General features: G+C 40.3%; 1 protein-coding gene and 1 non-coding gene across 6 annotated transcripts in view; both read left to right on the top strand.

Annotated features, from left to right (window-relative positions):
• Positions 1-20,184, top strand: part of ST6GAL2 (ST6 beta-galactoside alpha-2,6-sialyltransferase 2) — a 155,465-nt gene that overhangs the window by 86,419 nt on the left and 48,862 nt on the right. The gene's annotated exons all lie outside the window — the stretch shown is intronic.
• LOC130359860 (U2 spliceosomal RNA) lies at positions 3,757-3,941 on the top strand. The gene has a single exon (XR_008890487.1). It is a non-coding gene; the product is annotated as a U2 spliceosomal RNA (small nuclear RNA).

Consider the following 20,184-nt stretch of genomic DNA (forward strand, 5'->3'; position numbering starts at 1 on the left):
AGTAGCAAATTAATCTTGGTAGGGTAAACTTAGATTGTGTGATTGCGGTAGTTATGCTTGATACATTGTTGGATACATCCTGAAATGTTGGTGGATCACAGGAGCACTTGAAGTGATTGAAAGTATCAGTTATGAAAAGCATCATACATGAGAAAGCTTTCATTTCTGTTTTCATCTAGATTTGTGATGGAAATAAGAACATTTATCTAAATGTTTTATATCCATTTAGACAACAAAATTGTTGCAGTCACAAAACTTCACTCCATAAATTGCAAATTTAAAAGCTATTGCTGTGAAAGTTGTTACCTTTCAGCAGCAGAGGTTTCATGCCCTTTGACATGGCATTAAAAGTGAAAGACAGATTGTTCCTGCTGAGTTGAAAAGAACAATAGCAGACTTCAACATACCTGCTGCTTTAAAATAGTGACAAATATATATAGACTATATACATGTTGTACACAGCCTACTATAAAACTAATTATGTACCATGTTACTGGAGTAGGGCTAGTCCACCATGGGATTCTCCTATGGGCTCAGGTCAGGATTGCTCACCTCCTTTTTTGTTCTGGCCACAACAGCCATATGACCAGAAGGGATTCTGGGAGGTATCGCAATGGGACTGGGGTAGATTGGAAGGGTAAACGTTTCTTCTTTTATTACAGATGTAGACATGGGTATCTTGAGTGTGTGTTGTCAAGGATCAAGAGAAGGTCAGTAATTGAGGAGTAATGTTAAACTTAGTTTTGTAAAATGCCGTACAATTTCCAGGGACCAAGATGAGACTGGTTACATCTGTATTTTACAACATTCTGAGCTGTTTTTAAAGAAATAATGTTAATTGAATGGAAAGCATATTTAAGGCTAAAAGCTGGAAAAGATAAACAAAAACTCTAAAGGGGTTGTCTTTATCAGACAATCCTGTTTAATAAGCTACGTGAATTCCACTAGCTGGTTAAGCCAAAATTATAGCTAGGCTTCTTTTCACCAGGGAAAATACTTGATTTACTTCTCTACTGTAGTTCTGCTAAGGTATTTGTTGGTGACCCTATTTAGCACCCAGGAAACATGCCCTATCTATGCTCCTGGGTTAAACAAGTGTGCAAGTGTCCAAATGTTCAGGTAAATAAATGTAATTGCTCTATCATTTCTATAAATGTACATATCTTAGAATTCTAAATAGGGATGTCCCGATACCGATACTAGTATTGGTATCAGGGCCGATTCTAGCCATTTGCATGGCATCGGGGACTCGTTTAATGTCCCCGATACCATGTCCGATACCTGCTGCTGCTCCGCTGCCCCATTCTCCCATCCTCCCGTCCGCATCATAGTGTGCCATGGAGGAGCATGTGACACACACATCAGTCCACCTCCTCCCCTGCGCCCAGTTTAACGCTACAGAGGAAGCAGAGTGATGTATATGTCACATGCTCCTCCATAGGACGCCATGATGCGGACGGGAGAACGGGGCAGTGGAGCAGCAGCACCCGACAGAGCACAGCCGCAGGTGAGCTGTCTGCAAGGAGGGGGGGTGCTAATAATGTCTACAGGAGGGCCTGCTGCTCTCTAAAGGGGGGCCCTGGTGTCTACAGGGGGGGCTGCTGTCTAAACAGGGGGCCCTGCTCCTGCTGTCTAAACGGGGGGCCCTGCTGCTGCTGTCTAAAGGGGGGGCCCTGCTGCTGTCTAAAGGGGGGGCCCTGCTGCTGTCTAAAGGGGGGGCCCTGCTGCTGCTGTCCAAACGGGGAGCCCTGCTGCTGCTTTTCAAATGGGGGGGCCCTGCTGCTGTTTAAATGGGGGGCCCTGCTGCTGTCTAAACGGGGGGCCCTGCTGCTGTCTAAAGGGGGGGCCTGCTGCTGTTTAACTGGGGGCCCACTGTCTAAAGGGGGGCTGTGGTCTACAGGGGGGCTGCTACCAATGTCTACAAGGGGAGGGGCTGCAGTCTACAGGGGGGGCTGCTGTCTACAGGGGGGCTGCTGTTTACAGGGGGGGCTGCTACTAATGACTGCCGGGGGGGGGGGGGGGCTGCTGCTAATGTCTGCAAGGGGATACTACCTATTATTAAAGACAATCTTACAGCAGAGTCACCTGCACTAACTTGAATTTATAGGTAGATAGTGCAGGTGACTCAGTTTCTACTGCTGCTCACCATGTGGTCATAGGTCTTGCCGCCAATTCAAATTCCCTGTTCTGTCCAATGGAGAAGAGAGAAATCTTAGCTCCTACTATAGCAGCCGTCGGCATTGTACACAACAAGGAACCCACATATCAGCATGGTAAGCAGCGCCAGAAACCGGTGTCAGATTCCCTTTTAAAATAAAAGTACCTGTAATTGGTATCAGCGAGTACTAGAATTAAAGTATCGGTACTCGTACTCGGTCTTAAAAATATGGTATCGGGACATCCCTAATTCTAAATGACCCAAAGCTGTTTCCATAAACCACTTACCCAAGCCCATTTAAAGGAGACAGAAATAGAAATTGTACCTTAGCAATTGTTTTTTTTCCCTTAGTTTTCCTCTCTCCTTTAGCCTAGGCCAGTATAAGAGCAGGCATAATTTTATTCATAATTCTTTTCAGATATTTATTGGAGCAAAGAGATCTAACATTGTAGACTAAAGATCAGTTGGTGACTTAAAGGGGTACTCCAGCATTTTAACACTTTTCCTCTATCCACAACATACCCCTTATCCCCTATCCACAGGGGGTCCGCTGGACTTGGCTGTCTCTGATGCTCCCTTAGAGACTGCATGGGAGGGGGGGGGGGGGTAGTTGAACCTGTTCCTAGCATGAGGAGAGCCAAATTGTATGAGGTGCTTGAGGATTTAGAAAAAGTATTTATGTGCACTGCACATTTTTTTGCGTAGACTGAGATAACAAGAATGTAAAGGGTTAATATTCTTCGATTATTGTATACAGAAGAATGATGCTCTAGTCACATGATACTCCAACCAATATTTGCATTAGAAGTCCCCATTCTATCTTCTCTATCTCAATAGAAGGGGAGGGCCTAAATTTGTTAGAACCAGTTTGGGTCTTAGCTAAGCCAGTGCCATATATGTATCTCCTAGCTCTGCTGGTTACATGTCTTAACCATCTTGTTTACAATTAAGTCACTGTTCATGCTCCTGTTCTGTTATCCCTGTGAGGATAACATTCTGCAAGATTCCTGTCTCCAAGAGGGAGGACTTTATCTTCATTTTAGAGGTGAATGGTGAGCATGGGCCTCTCTGAATTACACTGATACCAGTCAGGGCTATCTGTTTGCCACATCAGGAAGACTTCCCTAGATGCACATTTTGTTGTCATGACGCAGAAGCCAACACTGGGTGTGTAAAGGGAAGCCTACATTTTTCATAGTGAACTGACCTGTGAATATCCTCATGAATAGTTTCAGTAACTTTGGACGAAGAACCTGAAAACCAGAGAACATATACTTATATCTGCATTAGTCATTAGATGTACATGTGCTAAGAAGCACCTCAAGATTTCTAAATTAAAAGCACTAATTAAATGGACAGTGACCAAATATCCATTCTTCTGGCTACAAAAAGCTTTAACAATCAAAGCCTATCTAAATCAACTCTATTATATTGTAACAGTTGTTTCACAGAATCCAGTGTCTCATTCCTCCACTTTGCATGTGGGATCAACTTAACTGACAAAAGGTGTGGGGTCATAGAGAAACAATGAATTAGTTGCCATTCTGCCATGTGACATATACATCAGGTACTACTTTTCCTAGCATAACCCTCATCACATTGCTTCTCGACCTTTTGGCTAAGATAAAGTGTAGTATCTGTTCTTATCAGTAGTTTAGTCTCTGCCATTGATGTAGGATGGATGCTTCATGGAGGAGCAGGTGTTCCCGTGGCTGGTGCCACGAAACCAGCTCAACGGCTGCCCTGATGTGACCTGTTTTCCGCCGGGTCTCGCCATGAGGTTGGGGGGTGTAGATCCGAGGTACTTTTGTGTCTCGGGGAGTGGTGACCCTGAGGTGCCGAAACTTACTGGGTGTTAAAGAGTGCTCACTGAGTGAACGCACTGCACCATATACTCTTCACCTTTGGCACTCACCCTTGGTATTCCGGCCTTCTGGCTAGGATCAGGGAAATTTTTATAGATCCGGCCAGATGACTGGGCAGTATATCTGAACTCATTCACTTATTTATCATTTTTGTATACCACTGTGCCACTTTGCGTGTTTTATTTGTACACAGGATTTGTCAGGATGCAGTAGCTCTTCCCTTCTGGCAGTCTACGGGAGGTGTGTGTGGCCATCAGGTTCCTCACCTCCCTGCAACCCCTGGGCATCTTGACTTAGGTTAAGATACCATCAGTACACGGCTCCTCGGCTGATACCTTGGCTAACGCCTAGGTTGAAGCCAGGTGCATTTGCGGCCCCTAAGTAGCTTCAGCGAAAAGGGGCATCGAACCTGGATCCTTGCAGATGCCTTTTGGCCCGGAGGTGAAAGGTAGGTTTGTTGGGGGGCTTCTCTCCTGTTGAAGAAGGGCTTAGCGATAGACCGCATCCTCTGTGCACATTTTTTTTTAGTGTGACACGTTTGCACTTTTTCTTGCACTTTGGGTGATAGAGAGCACTTGACTCGGCTCTTAAAAAAAAAAAATAATCATTGCATCCCATAGCCACCACATACAATTTTACAGAACAGTATCACTTTCTGATAGTAAACTTAGTCATTTAAATTTATTATCAGAAAAGACCAGATCATGTCCGATAAGTTTGACTGTCTCATATTTAATATTTATTCTCAAATTTGAATCCGAATGAAATTTCAATGGTTGTGCATAAGCAGTCAAGACAGCACTCTGTGGATTAAGAACCCATTTTTAGCTGACCCTTTTAAATAATACATTCTAACATATGGAATCTCTAAACTTAATATCCATAACGCTGCCAGCACATAATGAAAACATGTGGGGATGCGATAAATTACCACAACACATCAGGAATTTCATCTCTTTGTGATCAAAGCAACACATTCTGTAATGCTTATAGAATACATATATTTTGGCATTTTCATTTCGGTTACACCACACACATAACACATAAATTGTCTGTTCTTATTTTTAACAACTACAAGCCCCTATCACTTTCTTTCTAGTAAAGTATAAGTCAAATCAATTTACTTTTTAAGAAGCAGCAGACTAACACATTTAAATTATATCTATATATATAAAACTCAACGTGTGTGTGTGTGTGTGTGTATGTATGTATGTATGTATGTATGTATTTATGTTCCACAAAAACTTTCAAACGGCTAAAGATATTAACATGAAACTTGGCACACATGTTACTTATATGTCAACAACAAACATAGGATAGGTAATTTAACCCTTACTCACCCCCATTTGCCAGGGGTGGGGCTTATGTTTAACCCCTTAAGGACCAAGGACGTACCGGTACGTCCTTGGTCCTGCTCTCCTGATATAACGCGGGGTTACACAGTAATATTATACCACGGCGGGCCCGGTGTCATAGTGAAGCCGGGACCCGTCTCTAATAGTGTGCAGCGCCGATCGCCGCGCACTATTAACCCTTTAGCCGCGCACTCAGAGCTGAGCCACGCGGCTAAAACCGAAAGCAAAAGTTGCCGGCTAGCTCAGTGGGCTGTTCGGGATAGCCGCGGCGAAATCGCGGCATCCCGAACAGCTTACAGGAAAGCGGGAGGGCCCCTACCTGCCTCCTCGCTGTCCGATCGCCGAATGACTGCTCAGTGCCTGAGATCCAGGCATGAGCAGTCATGCGGCAGAATCGTTGATCACTGGTTTCCTATGAGAAACCAGTGATCAATGATGAAGATCAGTGTGTGCAGTGTTATAGGTCCCTATGGGACCTATAACACTGCAAAAAAAAAGTGAATAAAGATCATTTAACTCCTCCCCTATTAAAAGTTTGAATCACCCCCCTTTTCCAATAAAAAAAAACACAGTGTTAATAAAAATAAACATATATAGTATCACCGCGTGTGGAAATGTCCGAATTATAAAAATATATCATTAATTAAACTGCTCGGTCAATTGCGTGCGCGCAAAAAAATTCCAAAGTCCAAAATAGTGCATTTTTGGTCACTTTTTATATAATTTAAAAATTAATAAAAAGCGATCAATAAGTCCTATCAATGTAAAAATGGTACCGTTAAAAACTTCAGATCACGGCGCAGAAAATGAGCCCTCATACCGCCCCATACACGGAAAAATAAAAAAGTTATAGGGGTCAGAAGATGACAATTTTAAACGTATTAATTTTCCTGCATGTAGTTATGATTTTTTCTAGAAGTCTGACAAAATCAAACCTATATAAGTAGGGTATCATTTTAATCGTTTGGACCTACAGAATAAAGATAAGGTGTCATTTTTACCGAAAAATGTACTACATAGAAACGGAAGCCCCCAAAAGTTACAAAACAGCGTTTTTTTTTCAAATTTGTCGCACAATGATTTTTTTTTCCGTTTCACCATAGATTTTTGGGCAAAATGACTGATCTCATTACAAAGTAGAATTGGTGGCGCAAAAAATAAGCCATCATATGGATTTTTAGGTTCAAAATTGAAAGAGTTATGATATTTTAAAGGCAAGGAGCAAAAAACGAAAATGCAAAAACGGAAAAACCCCCGGTCCTTAAGGGGTTAAAGTCCCATGCAAGTCAATAGGAAATATATGTTACTGCATAACTTCCAAACGTCTGGAGATATTTCGATAATACTTGGTCACATGTTACTTAAAATATAGGATAGTTAATTTAACCCTTAACTACGCCCATTTGTGAGGGTCAGGTTTTTTTTTAAGTCCCATGCAAATCAATAGGAAATGTATGTTCCCATATAATTTCCGTTAGGCTGGAGCTATTTCATTACGTGGTACACATATTATGAGTCGGGATATGAGGACGGGATGGGAGGTCGGGATAGGAGGACGGGATATGAGGATGAGATATGAGGTTGGGATAGGAGGTCGGGATAGGAGGTCGGAATAGGAGGACAAGATAGGAGGACAAGATAGGAGGACGCGATATGAGGACGGGATAGGAGGTTGGGATAGGAGGTCGAGATAGGAGGACCGGATAGGAGGTCAAGATAGGAGGTCAAGATATGAGGACAGGAAAGGAGGTCGGGATAGGAGGACGGGATAGGAGGTCTGGATAGGAGGTCGGGATAGGAGGTCGAGATAGGAGGATGGGTAGGAGGTCGAGATATGAGGTCGGGATAGGAGGTCGGGATATGAGGACAGGATAGGAGGTCTGGATAGGAGGTTGGGATAGGAGGTTGAGATAGGAGGACGGGATAGGAGGCATCTCCATGTAGGAGCTCTTGGTCGCGGTGAGTGCGGATATAATTTCTTGTTGCTTTTTACCTCCTCTATTGAAGCTGCGATTCTTTTGTTTATCCTAGCATCTCCGCTGCACCATTTATTTTTATTGGCCTTCTTATGTGCTATACCATTATTCCACAATCCTTAGACCACTGCACCTTGCTAATAGTAGCCACCTCTATGCCTTTGATCATATATATATATATATATATATATATATATATATATATATATATCTTTTAAAAAATGCAACCAGACAAGATTTCTTTCTGTCTCAGTAAAAAACACTTTGGGGGTAAAAAAAAAAAAAAAAAAAATTGCAAAAAGCGGGTGAGGAAGCTAAGTAGGAGGGAGCATGGGACAAAATTATTAAGAAGCCTTTTTTTAAGATTTTATAACAGTTTCAGAATAGAATAAACTAAAAGTGGTTGTGACTAAGATAATACAAGAGTCAACAATATCCATCAGAAGCAGATTAAATATTGCAATGATATGCATTATAGTACCTTAGCAAAAAAAAAAAAAAAATTATGAGAGAAAAAGGAGAAATCCCACCCTCTCCTTAAAATGCCCAGCTAGAAAAAAAAAAAGGAAATGGCCTGTGCTTATTAATAAATTTGTACCAGCTTACTTCAATGGCTTTAGCTGAAGACTGACATCTAATCTACCAAAGTTTACTAAATCTGCCGCTATTTGTGAAGAGAGATATGCAAAGCAGCTCACTAATACCACCCTCTAGAACATGACTGTGGATGTAAGCCAAGCAGACAACTCTCCAGAATTACCTATCTACAGATAGCATCACTACAGTGAAGGGTATTGACTGGCTGCCTTTCTTTATAGCTAAAAATGATACCTTACTCCCAAAATTCCCAGTAGAACATGAATGACATATAAATAACCACATGTTTTAATGATGCTCTCCTCTAGGTGAAACATCCCTTTGGTCCCATGGCAAAAGTCCTCTCTGCAGCCAGCCAGCACCCTGTTCTGTATTGACAGAGGACAATAACTCTGAAACAGTTGTATACAGAAGGGTAAACTCACATTTTGGAAAGCTTGTTGTACATTCCATATCATGTTCTAAGGCTTTTATTTCAGTCAGACAATGACTTGAAGGTAAACCTATTTTGCAAATGTGTCATTAGAAAGCTGCTTTGCAAATCCTTCTTCCTCTGTACTGACAAGGGGCAATAATTCTGAAACAGCTGTCTACAGATAAGTAAACTTTCCTTCTGTAAAGTTATCTGACTTTACATTCCTAGTCATGTTTTAAGGCTTCTTATTGGAGTTAGACACTGACTTGAAGGGAAAGCTACTTAAAAAATGTGGCATCAGAGAGCTGACATAAGCTTCTAAAGGCATTTATGCTCTCCTCAATGAGAAACATTGCCTCTAAAAGTGCTTTTTGGAACATCGTTGTTGCCATCAGGAACATAAGACAAGGCTTTTATTTGTCTTCATTTCTGTGCATTTATCAGAGTAGCAGTTTTGCAGACACATTACTTTAGGAACATAATATAATAAGCCCTTCATTTATGGTAAAATTTCCATGTCACTGCCACTTTAATCTATTGCTAAAAATAACCAACTCACAAAATATATTTCCAAATTCATTAAAATAATATATCTTGACTATAGGAAATAGTTGCATCAATTTTGTAGAAATGTATTTGAAATGAAATGTATTTCTGTGTACATCTGACCCTTACAATCAATTTATGCACATCTTTTGCAAGAGCTATTGAATTTTTTGTGTTCTTTACTATATATCTATACACTTATAACCATATCCATGATACTCTAAGGGTACATTCACATCTGCATAGTCCCAACGTTCATACAAGTCCATGGTCAGAGGTCAAAAGAGTGTCCTTTATCATCAATTCATCATTGGTTTTACACAGGAACTGTCCACAGCAGAAGAAAATCCCCAAAGAAAACCTCTCCTGCTCTGGACAGTTACTGAAATGGACAGAAGTGGCCGCAGAGAGCACTGTGATCAGACTGTAAAGAACTACACAACTTCCTTTGGAGCCTACAGCAGCTGATAGGTCCTGGAAGAGTACCCCTTTAACATCTGTATATAGTTTTAGGCCCAAAAATGTATACTGTTCCCAAACAACTGGAGGGACTATACTAGTTATATATAGAAGAAAAATGTTTTTCTTCATTTCTAAAACAAATCATAGATGTAGTTAAAAAAAAAAAAAGTGTTAAAAAAAAAAAAGGTTTTTTTTCACTTTTTTGCTCCTAACCAGGGGGTACATAGGCTTAGTATGAAAATTGCATTTGTTTTACATATGGCAGTGTGTACGTATACTGTAGGGATGTGGAAATTGTATCGCCCAACGCGCGGGACATGCAGTTTCGGGCGCTGGGCAGGTGAATTCTTCAGGCATTTAGCTCTGCTTCGGGCAAGCAGGGCTAAATGCCTGAGGAATTCACATATAAGGGCAAATCAATTGATAACCTGTAACTAAACTCCTATAGATTGCAGCTGTGCGCTGCAGCCTATAGCGAGCTGCGCAGGACGACAGCATCCTGGCATTAGTTCCACACCCCTGTACTCTATATGATTTACTCACCCTTGACATGAACATAGGAAGCATTATTTCCGGATATGGATTTTGAAGGAATATTTGCTATGCAGCTGCTTATCACATGTTGCCCATATAAACCCCTCACCTACTTCCTGCTAGAGATAAAGATGTTTGCGCTCACCGGCTGTTTAGTGTTATTTAGTAATTAAAATGCAGAAAAGAAAAGTCAGACCAATGACAATGTAATTACAATCCCCATATAATACAAATGGACCAGAAATACAAGATATTTCATTACACATTCACAGGGGCATTACTAGATTTACCCAGAAATAAGTAGATGTAATGTATGCCAGCTCTACAGCCATGATTTATTAGAAAAGAAGGCCAGCTGTTTCCATTTCCTCTTTTAGGATGGATTAGATTACAGAAGTCAGATGGATGTATCTGTGTACCAGCTGTAAAGAAAATATTATCAGTAGGTGTCACAGATAAAGGTAGAAGAGACAATATTGCTACAGTTAAAAGATATGTAACAGATTGGATTTTTCAGCTATAGTGCTACATTTTCATTAGAATCCTAATCTCAAGAAATGAAAGCGTACGAAAAGTGTACGTCTTCAGGTGTGTAATGTTAGGCTATCAGTCAGGTTTGGATTTTAAGTACAGGCTTTGACATACATATTCTAACCAGGGAGCATGGAACAGTTCTTTACACATACTTAGATCTCATTCTTCAAAAACTGAAAAATTTCAGATTCAGATTTTAGTTCTAAGGCACATGGACAACAAAAGATGAGTCAATTTCTCATAATATATTTAATGCATCTCACTCTAGCATTGTTTGACTTAAAGGGTTACTCTGCTCCTAGACATCTTATCCCCTATCCCCCTGCGATCTCCGGGCAGACACTGCAGCGTTCTGAAATTGGAAGCTTGGAGCTATTAAATAGTCGTATTGCCTCCTTCCATAGACAAGAATGGCGCGGGTATGACAGCTGTGGTCGCCCGTCATCCAGCAAGGAGCAGAGTTCGCTTCGTACACCGGATGACTGGGGTGCCGCGCTGGAGATCTCGGGGGGGATGTGGTGAGGTGGCGATAAGACATCTTATTCCCTATCCTTTGGAAAGGGGATAAGATGTTAAGGAGTGGCGTTCCCCTTTAACCCCTTAACGACGACACAGGACGTAAATGTACGTTCTGGTGCGGTGGTACTTAACGCAACGGGACATACATTTACCTCCTGTACATGACCACGGGCATCAGACCGATGCTCGGGTCATGCGTGGCGGGTCCCGGCTGTTATCAAAATTTGCAAAATTGCGATTTTATTTTCAATTTCCCCACACAAATAGTATTTTTTGGTTGCGCCATACATTTTATGGTACAATGATTGATGTCATTACAAAGGACAACTGGTCGTGCAAAGAACAAGCCCTCATACTCATCTGTGGATGAAAATATAAAAGAGTTATGATTTTTAGAAGGCAAGAAGGAAAAAACTAAAACGTAAAAATAAAATTTGCTGAGTTCTTAAGGCCAAAATGGGCTGAGTCCTTAAGGGGTTAAAGTGATATTCCCATATTAGATTGTTATCCTGAATCCAAAGGATAGGGAATAACAAGCTGAATGGTGGGACTCCCAATGGTCTGCAAATTCTGACAGAGTGCAATGGAGTATTGGCTTCCGGATATATTATGGCCTCATTCTCAGACTCTGTGGGGGGTCCCAGCAGAATAACCCCCCAATTAGCTTCTCCCCAGTTCTTTGGATAGATAATAGAAAGTTTAATGAAAATATCTCTTTAACCCCTTAAGGACTCAGGGTTTTTACGTTTTTGCACTTTCGTTTTTTCCTCCTTACCTTTTAAAAATCATTACCCTTTCAATTTTCCACCTAAAAATCCAGTATATGGCTTATTTTTTGCGTCACCAATTCATTCTTTGCAGTGACATTAGTCATTTTACCCAAAAATTCACGACGAAACGGAAAAAAAAATCATTGTGCGACAAAATCGAAGAAAAAACGCCATTTTGTAACTTTTGGGGGCTTCCGTTTCTACGCAGTGCATATTTCAGTAAAAATGACAACTTATCATTATTCTGTAGGTCCATACGGTTAAAATGATACCCTACTTATATAGGTTTGATTTTGTCATACTTCTGGAAAAAATCATAACTACATGCAGGAAAATGTATACGTTTTAAAATGTCCTCTCCTGACCCCTATAACTTTTTTATTTTTCCACGTACAGGGCAGTATGAGGGCTCATTTTTTGCGCCGTGATCTGACTTTTTTGTTTTGATCTGACTTTTTGATCACTTTTTATAAATTTTTTAATGGTATAAAAAGTGACCAAAATACGCTTTTTTGGACTTTGGAATTTTTTTGCGCGTACGCCATTGACTGTGCGGTTTAATTAACAATATATTTTTATAGTTCAGACATTTACGCACGCGGCGATACCACATATGTTTATTTTTATTTACACTGTTTTATTTTTTTTATGGGAAAAGGGGGGTGATTCAAACTTTTATTAGGGAAGGGGTTAAATGACCTTTATTGACACTTTTTTTAAACTTTTATTTGCAGTTTTATAGGTCCCATAGGGACCTATAACACTGCACACACTGATCTCCTATGCTGATCACTGGCATGTATTAACACGCCTGTGATCAGCGTTATCTGCGCTTGACTGCTCCTTCCTCGATCTCAGGCACGGAGCAGTCATTCGTCGATCGGACACCGAGGAGGCAGGTAAGAGCCCTCCCGGTGTCCTGCAAGCTGTTCGGGACGCCGCGATTTCACCGTGGCGGTCCCAAACAGCCCGACTGACTAGCCGGGATACTTTCGCTTTAGAAGCGGCGGTCAGCTTTGACCGCCGCTTTTAAAGGGTTAATACCGCACATTGCCGCGATCGGCGATGTGTGGTATTAGCCGCGGGTCCCGGCCGTTGATGAGCGCCGGGACCGACGCGATGTGATGCAGGGTCGCAGCGCGACCCCGCTTCATATCGCGGAAGCCGGCGCCGGACGTAAATATACATCCTGCGTTGTTAAAGGGGTACTCCGGTGGAATTTTTTTTTTTTTTTTTTTTTTTTTTATGAACTGTTGCCAGAAAGTTAAACCGATTTGTAAATTACTTCTATTAAAAAATCTTAATCCATTTAGTACTTTTTAGCAGCTGTATGCTACAGAGGAAATTCTTTACTTTTTGTATTTCTTTTCTGCTGACACCTCTGTCCATGTCAGGAACTGTCCAGAGTAGCATAGATTTGCTATGGGGATTTTCTCCTGTTCTGGACAGTTCCTGACACGGGCATCAGGTGTCAGCAGAGAGCACTGTGGACAAGACAAAAAAGAAAAAAAAAATTTTCCTCTGTAGCTAACAGTTTCAAAAAGTACTGAAAGGATTAAGATTTATTAATAGAAGTAATTTACAAATTTGTCTAACTTTTGGCACCAATTCATTTGAAAAAAAAGTTTTCCACCGGAGTACCCCTTTAAGTTCAACAAATTACAATTTCTATGAGTAGAAGCAAGCAGAGCAATAATGGGTGTCTATCAAATTTGATTTCAAGAGGATTTCTCTCCATCTAATGTGTAGGGGGCCTCTAACTTTCCCTACAGGGAAAATGCAGGGAAAAGTAAGATTGGGCATGTTGAACTTCAACAGCTCAAATCTTTTGTTCACAGGAAAATAAGCCACAACCAGAGGTGTCTGGCAGCAGCTTTCTCTCCTTTCACCATTGACACCATATGCACACTTGTCTTAACATGCATGTGTATGGGGTAATCTATAAAATAGCTGTTGGCTGAATGCTTGACAGCAATGTTATGTGTATGACTAGCCTACACTGAGTTTCTATTTCTCAGGAAAGGCACTGACATCCAATAAAGCTGTGTGACTTCATGCATGTGATCTGGATAGAGTGTCAATTGCTAGGGTCATAAGAATATGGTCTAATTTTTGGAGATGCCAATGGTGTCCACAGGCCCTTATTTTCTATCACTTGAAGTGATGTGGCTTTGTGATGCTAAGTCACTTTCTGGCCTTCTAAACAGCAACACAAGATACTGTAGCAAGACAAGACTCTTCCATACTGAACCTACAATTCAGTAATGTGCGTAGGAATAATAGAGTTGAAACCCTATTGGTTCCAAGGGTTAACTGTCTGCACTATCTTTTATTAGGCCATTTGTGTTGATATTAATGTAGTCCCCTTTAGCACACAGGCCATTTAGTTGTCTATGATGTCATAAATGTTAAACCAAAGTGCATTACAGTCAATCTGTAGTGAATGGTGGAGGCCCATGTTTTCTAGGTAATAGCCACTTTAATACACAACACTTCATTCATCTGTCAGAGGACCTTTTTCAGCTTTCTGCTAATCTAGATATATATATATATATATATATATATATATATATATATATATATATACAATATAATGCATTTTTAGCAGCCATCTGAAAAATCAGGTGGAATTTATGGCGAAAAGCTTTGTTTGACAGTATATTGGCAGCCTCATTGCCCATCCTATTAGGATTTGTCAAGTGTCCAGAGCTAATTGAGATATATAAATTTCACTTGTTGGCTTTGAGGTCACCCGGTCTAGATGCAGAAACGTGCAGATCTTATGTGAAAGTTGATGGTTTTGTCTACTTACAGTCTGGCAGCTCTTTTAATAAGCTTGTCAAGTTTACAAGCATTGCCTGAGCATGTCTCTCTATACGTCTCATCTTCCCTTTGTTAGGTGGCTGTCGTTGATTTAGTAACCCTAGAATGCTCTGTAGTAAAACAAAACAGTTTTAACATTCCAGATTCTGACCACTTGATTAAAGTCAAGGAAAGCAGTGTTATTCTATACAATGTGTGAATTTAGTCTTATACTCTAGTAGTTATTTAAGTTAGGCTATGAATCCGTCTGACTCAATAGATAGCAACATAGTCTTTGAAGATTTCAATTTTTGAAGCACTCAGTTTTTTTTCCATATAATGCCATTTTTTTTTTTAAGCTAAGCATATGCATCCATAGATTTCATTATTGCAGCTGGGTCATGCGACCACCAGCCTTACCACTAAAAAAATGACATGCTTTCATGTATAACAAGAAGTGGTCAGTCCTGTACAGATTACTTCCAGTAAATTACAAGATTACATCATCACATATCAGATCCCACCTAGCAGCTCTCAGACCCCCCCCCCCCCCCATCTAAGAGATCAAGAAAGCAGTGATATGGTAGGTTAGTCCATACAGAGATTGGCTGCAGAGTATACAACTTCCTTGAATTACATGCTAATCTTTACTGTACTTATATTTCCTAGTATGTCATCTGAGCCACAGCTTGATTTCTTTCTCTACTGCTTGTAAGAGCTGACAGAGAGAGCCAGTTGCAGACTGAAGCTTAATAAGAGGACCGACTGAAGCTGTATTTTATGATATTCTAGAGTGTGAGTTAGGGCGCAGAACTCCTATGTCATCGATTTATTATTTGCTGTACCTAGTGCAAGTGCACTAATAAGACTCTGCCCCCGCCAGAGGCATAATGTGAGATGAAGACAGCATAAGGAGAACCATAAATAGGAATCAAGTTGTCAGACAGCCCATGCATACCACATCAACAAAAATAGGTATACACAAGGCATACCCAAGAACCAGTACTGTATTATTTAATAATAGCCTAAACTGCACTATATAAAAAAATAAAAAATAAAAACATCATGGAGTACTTATTTAACTGTAATGTTTATTATACCACATAAAATGGTCCTACCCCTATGGGCCACACAAAATACTTTAGTACATATGTGCAAAAACAAGCACAGGTTATTCACTAAAACTACCCAATACAATACTCTCCATAAAGTATGCACAGTAGTGTTTTAAAATAACTTTAAGGGAACAACCTGGTACATATTGGCTTGAGAAAGGTCATCAGGCCGAAACATTGCTTGTACTATTTATTGGTGCAATAAATATTTTGCCACTTTTTTCACCCTGAATACCGCCATGGTTGCCGTGTCTTCATGTGGAATGGAGTTTGCTTAATCAAGCACTGGCACGCTGGTCGGCATATGTGCTGGGACTCTCGTGTGCTGACTCCTCTCTGGTTTTTGGTACATATTGACAGTATATTCAGCTTTTTTTATTGGTTCACTATAATTAAACTCTTAATATACTGTAAATAGTTAGTAATAACTTCTAAATTGCCTTTATTATTCTCCTAATACTCACTGCCGCACTTGCAAACTGAAACTGGTAAAATTTGGTCCAGCATGCACATTTTCATGATGTTTGATGACAGCAGCGACAGCAGACATCCGTTGGTCCTAGATGAAACCCAAGTCTACTATTCACTCTATTTTGAGCTGTGCTCAAAATAGAATTTTATTTGTAAAGAGTATGTTCACACGCCACTTATTTCAGCACATGTGATTTGCCACAGTTTGGTAAAATTGTGTATTATGTATGTTGTTATTTTTACTAAAATCATGTTAAAAACACAAAACCTGCACATTTGAATACTCCCTATGGTTATTTTCACGCTGTAGCATTGTGGTCAAAATTTTGCATAGGGACATAATTTGCATAAAGAATAAATATACTGGAAACATTTTGTCCTCTCCTGTTAAATAGAACGGTAATGCTGAAAATGTTGTCTGTTTTGTTCTGCTAGCACGATTACGATGATACCCAATGTATTCAGTGTTTTAATGTTTTTTGCCAGTTTTGCACAATAGAACAGTTTTTAATCATTTATTTTTGTTTCTTATTCTGGGAGCCATAACTTTTACATTTAAGTGCACCTTTTTTATTGATACAGTACTATTTTAGGGAACATATGATATTTAGGACAAGCAGGGCTCTGTGCAGTGAGGACAAGCAGGGCTCTGTGCAGTGAGGACAAGCAGGGCTCTGTACACTGAGGACAAGCAGGGCTCTGTACACTGAGGACAAGCAGGGCTCTGTACACTGAGGACAAGCAGGGATCTGTACACTGAGGACAAGCAGGGCTCTGTATACTGAGGACAAGCAGGGATCTGTGCACTGAGGACAAGCAGGACTCTGTACACTGAGGACAATCAGGGATCTGTGCACTGAGGACAAGCAGGACTCTGTACACTGAGGACAAGCAGGTCTCTGTGTACTGAGGACAAGCAGGGCTCTGTGTACTGAGGCTGTGTGACTCGCTTCCAATTCCCACAGCAAACTGATTGACAAGCCGGGAACCTACACAGAGCCCTGCTTTTCCTGCCCCTATTTTCTGTGTTTTGTCTCCTGCAAACAGACACACAGCTGGAGGGAGCATTTTCCCACCCAAAAAAATGTACAAAAGTTCTAACCAATTCATATTACAAATAAACATATAATGTTATTTACATCTTATTAAAAGTTTTTGCAAACAACAGGGACACCTTAAACTAACAGGCATCTTATTACAGAGACAGGGCCTTAGAGGTGTACTAAGATGGCAGACCTGAGGGCCTTCATCAGGCAACTTATCAGCACTATTCATTCATGTTACAAGGAAAATCAATGAGGTGACAGAGGTGACAGTTGTGGAAAGTACTTGACAACTCTGCGGTATAGATATCCAGAAGTGGTGAAAATGTTAAAACTACCATTATTTTTTTTTTATCTTGTTTTTTTGTGTTTACATCATGAAACAAATAATAAGAGGAAAGCCTTTCACCAGATATCATTCCTGTCTGATTTTAGCTCAGAGAGAAATAAAATACAATGGTATGAGTGGTATGAGAGAAAGGCAAGGAACACTACAGCTGTTTGCCTAGAGCTTAGCAGCTGTAATATATTTTCATCATCAGGTTTTTTTTCCTGGCGGGAAGTGTTTCAATAAATGTAGAGAGAAGATTAGCAGGTGGCCAGGGTTATCCAGGGGATACGCTAATAGACAAAAGTGCAAAGACAAATATCTGTGTTCTAAGACTGGACTGCTGTAAGTGTAATTGTGTAAATGTTACTGATGAGGTGGCACGGTACAGCTGAATATATGCTAAAAACTTTACATCATCCCATTCTCTAAAAAAAAAAATCATGTCATCTGTGGGAAACACTGATTTATTTGTCTTATCCACATGATTTTATTAATTTGGACGAACAAATCTCCAGAAGCTTTAAAGGAAGGAAAAATAATTAGATAATGTTATTTCAAGGCTTGAACATATACTTTATCATGTTATGTTAATAATCAGTACAAAATGTATAAGGTTCAGAGTGTTCTTTATGGAAAGTACAGAAAATAGTTACTATTTGTCACACATGGGAGAGGGGAGGCTTTGTTCCTAGTAAATACTTTGAAAAGGAAAGGAATATTATACAATAAAGGGCAGTAAACTGTTAGGCTATGTTCATGCGGTATATTTTTTAGGTATATTCTTTTGAAAAATGCATAAAACTGGAAAATTCGTGTCCGTTTTTGCAAAGTTAATGTCCTCTAGGTTAGTCTATGTGTGTAAGTGGTTGTCTGTGCATACAGTATGTTAAAAAAACAGACTTTTTTTTAATATCTGTAAAAATAAGTGATATGTCACAATACACCTAAAAATACACTGTGTGAACATTTCCTTAAAGTACCTGTCATGATCTTGTTAAATGTTATAATCCTCCCAGTTCACTGCCCCCATCATGATAAACCACCCCCTGCCTTTATTTTTATTATTTGTTAGTTTTCTACCTTGATGTTGCTCTGTACTTTCTGCTCAGTCTCAGTCAGATTCACAGACTGGGAAGGGGCGTTTCCCAGCAGGTGTGACATCATCTGAAGCCATACATCCCTCACTCCGCTACACACAGCCCAGAGCAGTTCGGTGTGAGATGAGTTAAGATGAGCGATAATTGGCTAAGGCTACACAGACCCCCCCCCCCCTTAACACTCCAGACTGCATTTCCTGATTTTGGACTTCTGCCAGGCCAGCAGGAGTCCAAAGTCTGTGCAAGAGATGGTGGAAATGTGCTCTGGACAAGTAGGGAGACACCTAGTGGCAGCTTTTTTAAACACAAATAAAACATAGAAAACTTCATTTTTTTTAAACTAAGTACATTCGAAAGATTTTTTATTTACCATAAGGAGTGCAATAGCAAAAATTAGATTTAATGACAGGGCACATTTAACCCCTTAAGGACCGGGGTTTTTTCCGTTTTTGCATTTTCGTTTTTTGCTCCTTCCCTTTAAAAAATCATAACTCTTTCAAATTTGCACCAAAAAATCCATATGATGGCTTATTTTTTGCGTCACCAATTCTACTTTGTAATTACGTCAGTCATTTTGGCCAAAAATCTACGGTGAAGCGGGAAAAAAATCATTGTGCGACAAAATTGAAAAAAAAAACGCTGTTTTGTAAATTTTGGGGGCTTCCGTTTCTACGTAGTACATTTTTCGGTAAAAATGACACCTTATCTTTATTCTGTAGGTCCATACAATTAAAATGATACCCTACTTATATAGGTTTGATTTTGTCGGACTTCTGGAAAAAATCATAACTACATGCAGGAAAATTAATACGTTTAAAATTGTCATCTTCTGACCCCTATAACTTTTTAATTTTTCCGTGTATGGGGCGGTATGAGGGCTCATTTTTTGCGCCGTGATCTGAAGTTTTTAACAGTACCATTTTTGCATTGATAGGACTTATTGATCGATTTTTATTCATTTTTAAATGATATAAAAAGTGACCAAAAATGCACTATTTTGGACTTTGGAATTTTTTTGCGCGCACGCTATTGACCGAGCGGTTTAATTAAGGATATATTTTTATAATTCGGACATTTCCGCACGCGGTGATACCATATATGTTTATTTTTATTTACACGGTGTTTTTTTTTTATTGGAAAAGGGGGGTGATTCAAACTTTTAATAGGGGAGGAGTTAAATGATCTTTATTCACTTTTTTTTTTCACTTTTTTTTTGCAGTGTTATAGGTCCCATAGGGACCTATAACACTGCACACACTGATCTTCTATGTTGATCACTGGTTTCTCATAAGAAACCAGTGATCAACGATTCTGCCGCATGACTGCTCATGCCTGGATCTCAGGCACTGAGCAGTCATTCGGCGATCGGACAGCGAGGAGGCAGGAAGGGGCCCTCCCGCTGTCCTGTCAGCTGTTCGGGATGCCGCGATTAGCCGCGGCTATCCCGAAAAGCCCGACTGAGCTAGCCGGGAACTTTCACTTTCACTTTTAGCCGCGCGGCTCAGCTCTGAGCGCGCGGCTAAAGGGTTAATAGCGCGCGGCGCCGCGATCGGCGCTGCGCGCTATTAGAGGCGGGTCCCGGCTTCACTATGAC

The sequence above is a fragment of the Hyla sarda genome, chromosome 2 (genome assembly GCF_029499605.1).
Source record: "Hyla sarda isolate aHylSar1 chromosome 2, aHylSar1.hap1, whole genome shotgun sequence".
NCBI lineage: Eukaryota > Metazoa > Chordata > Amphibia > Anura > Hylidae > Hyla > Hyla sarda.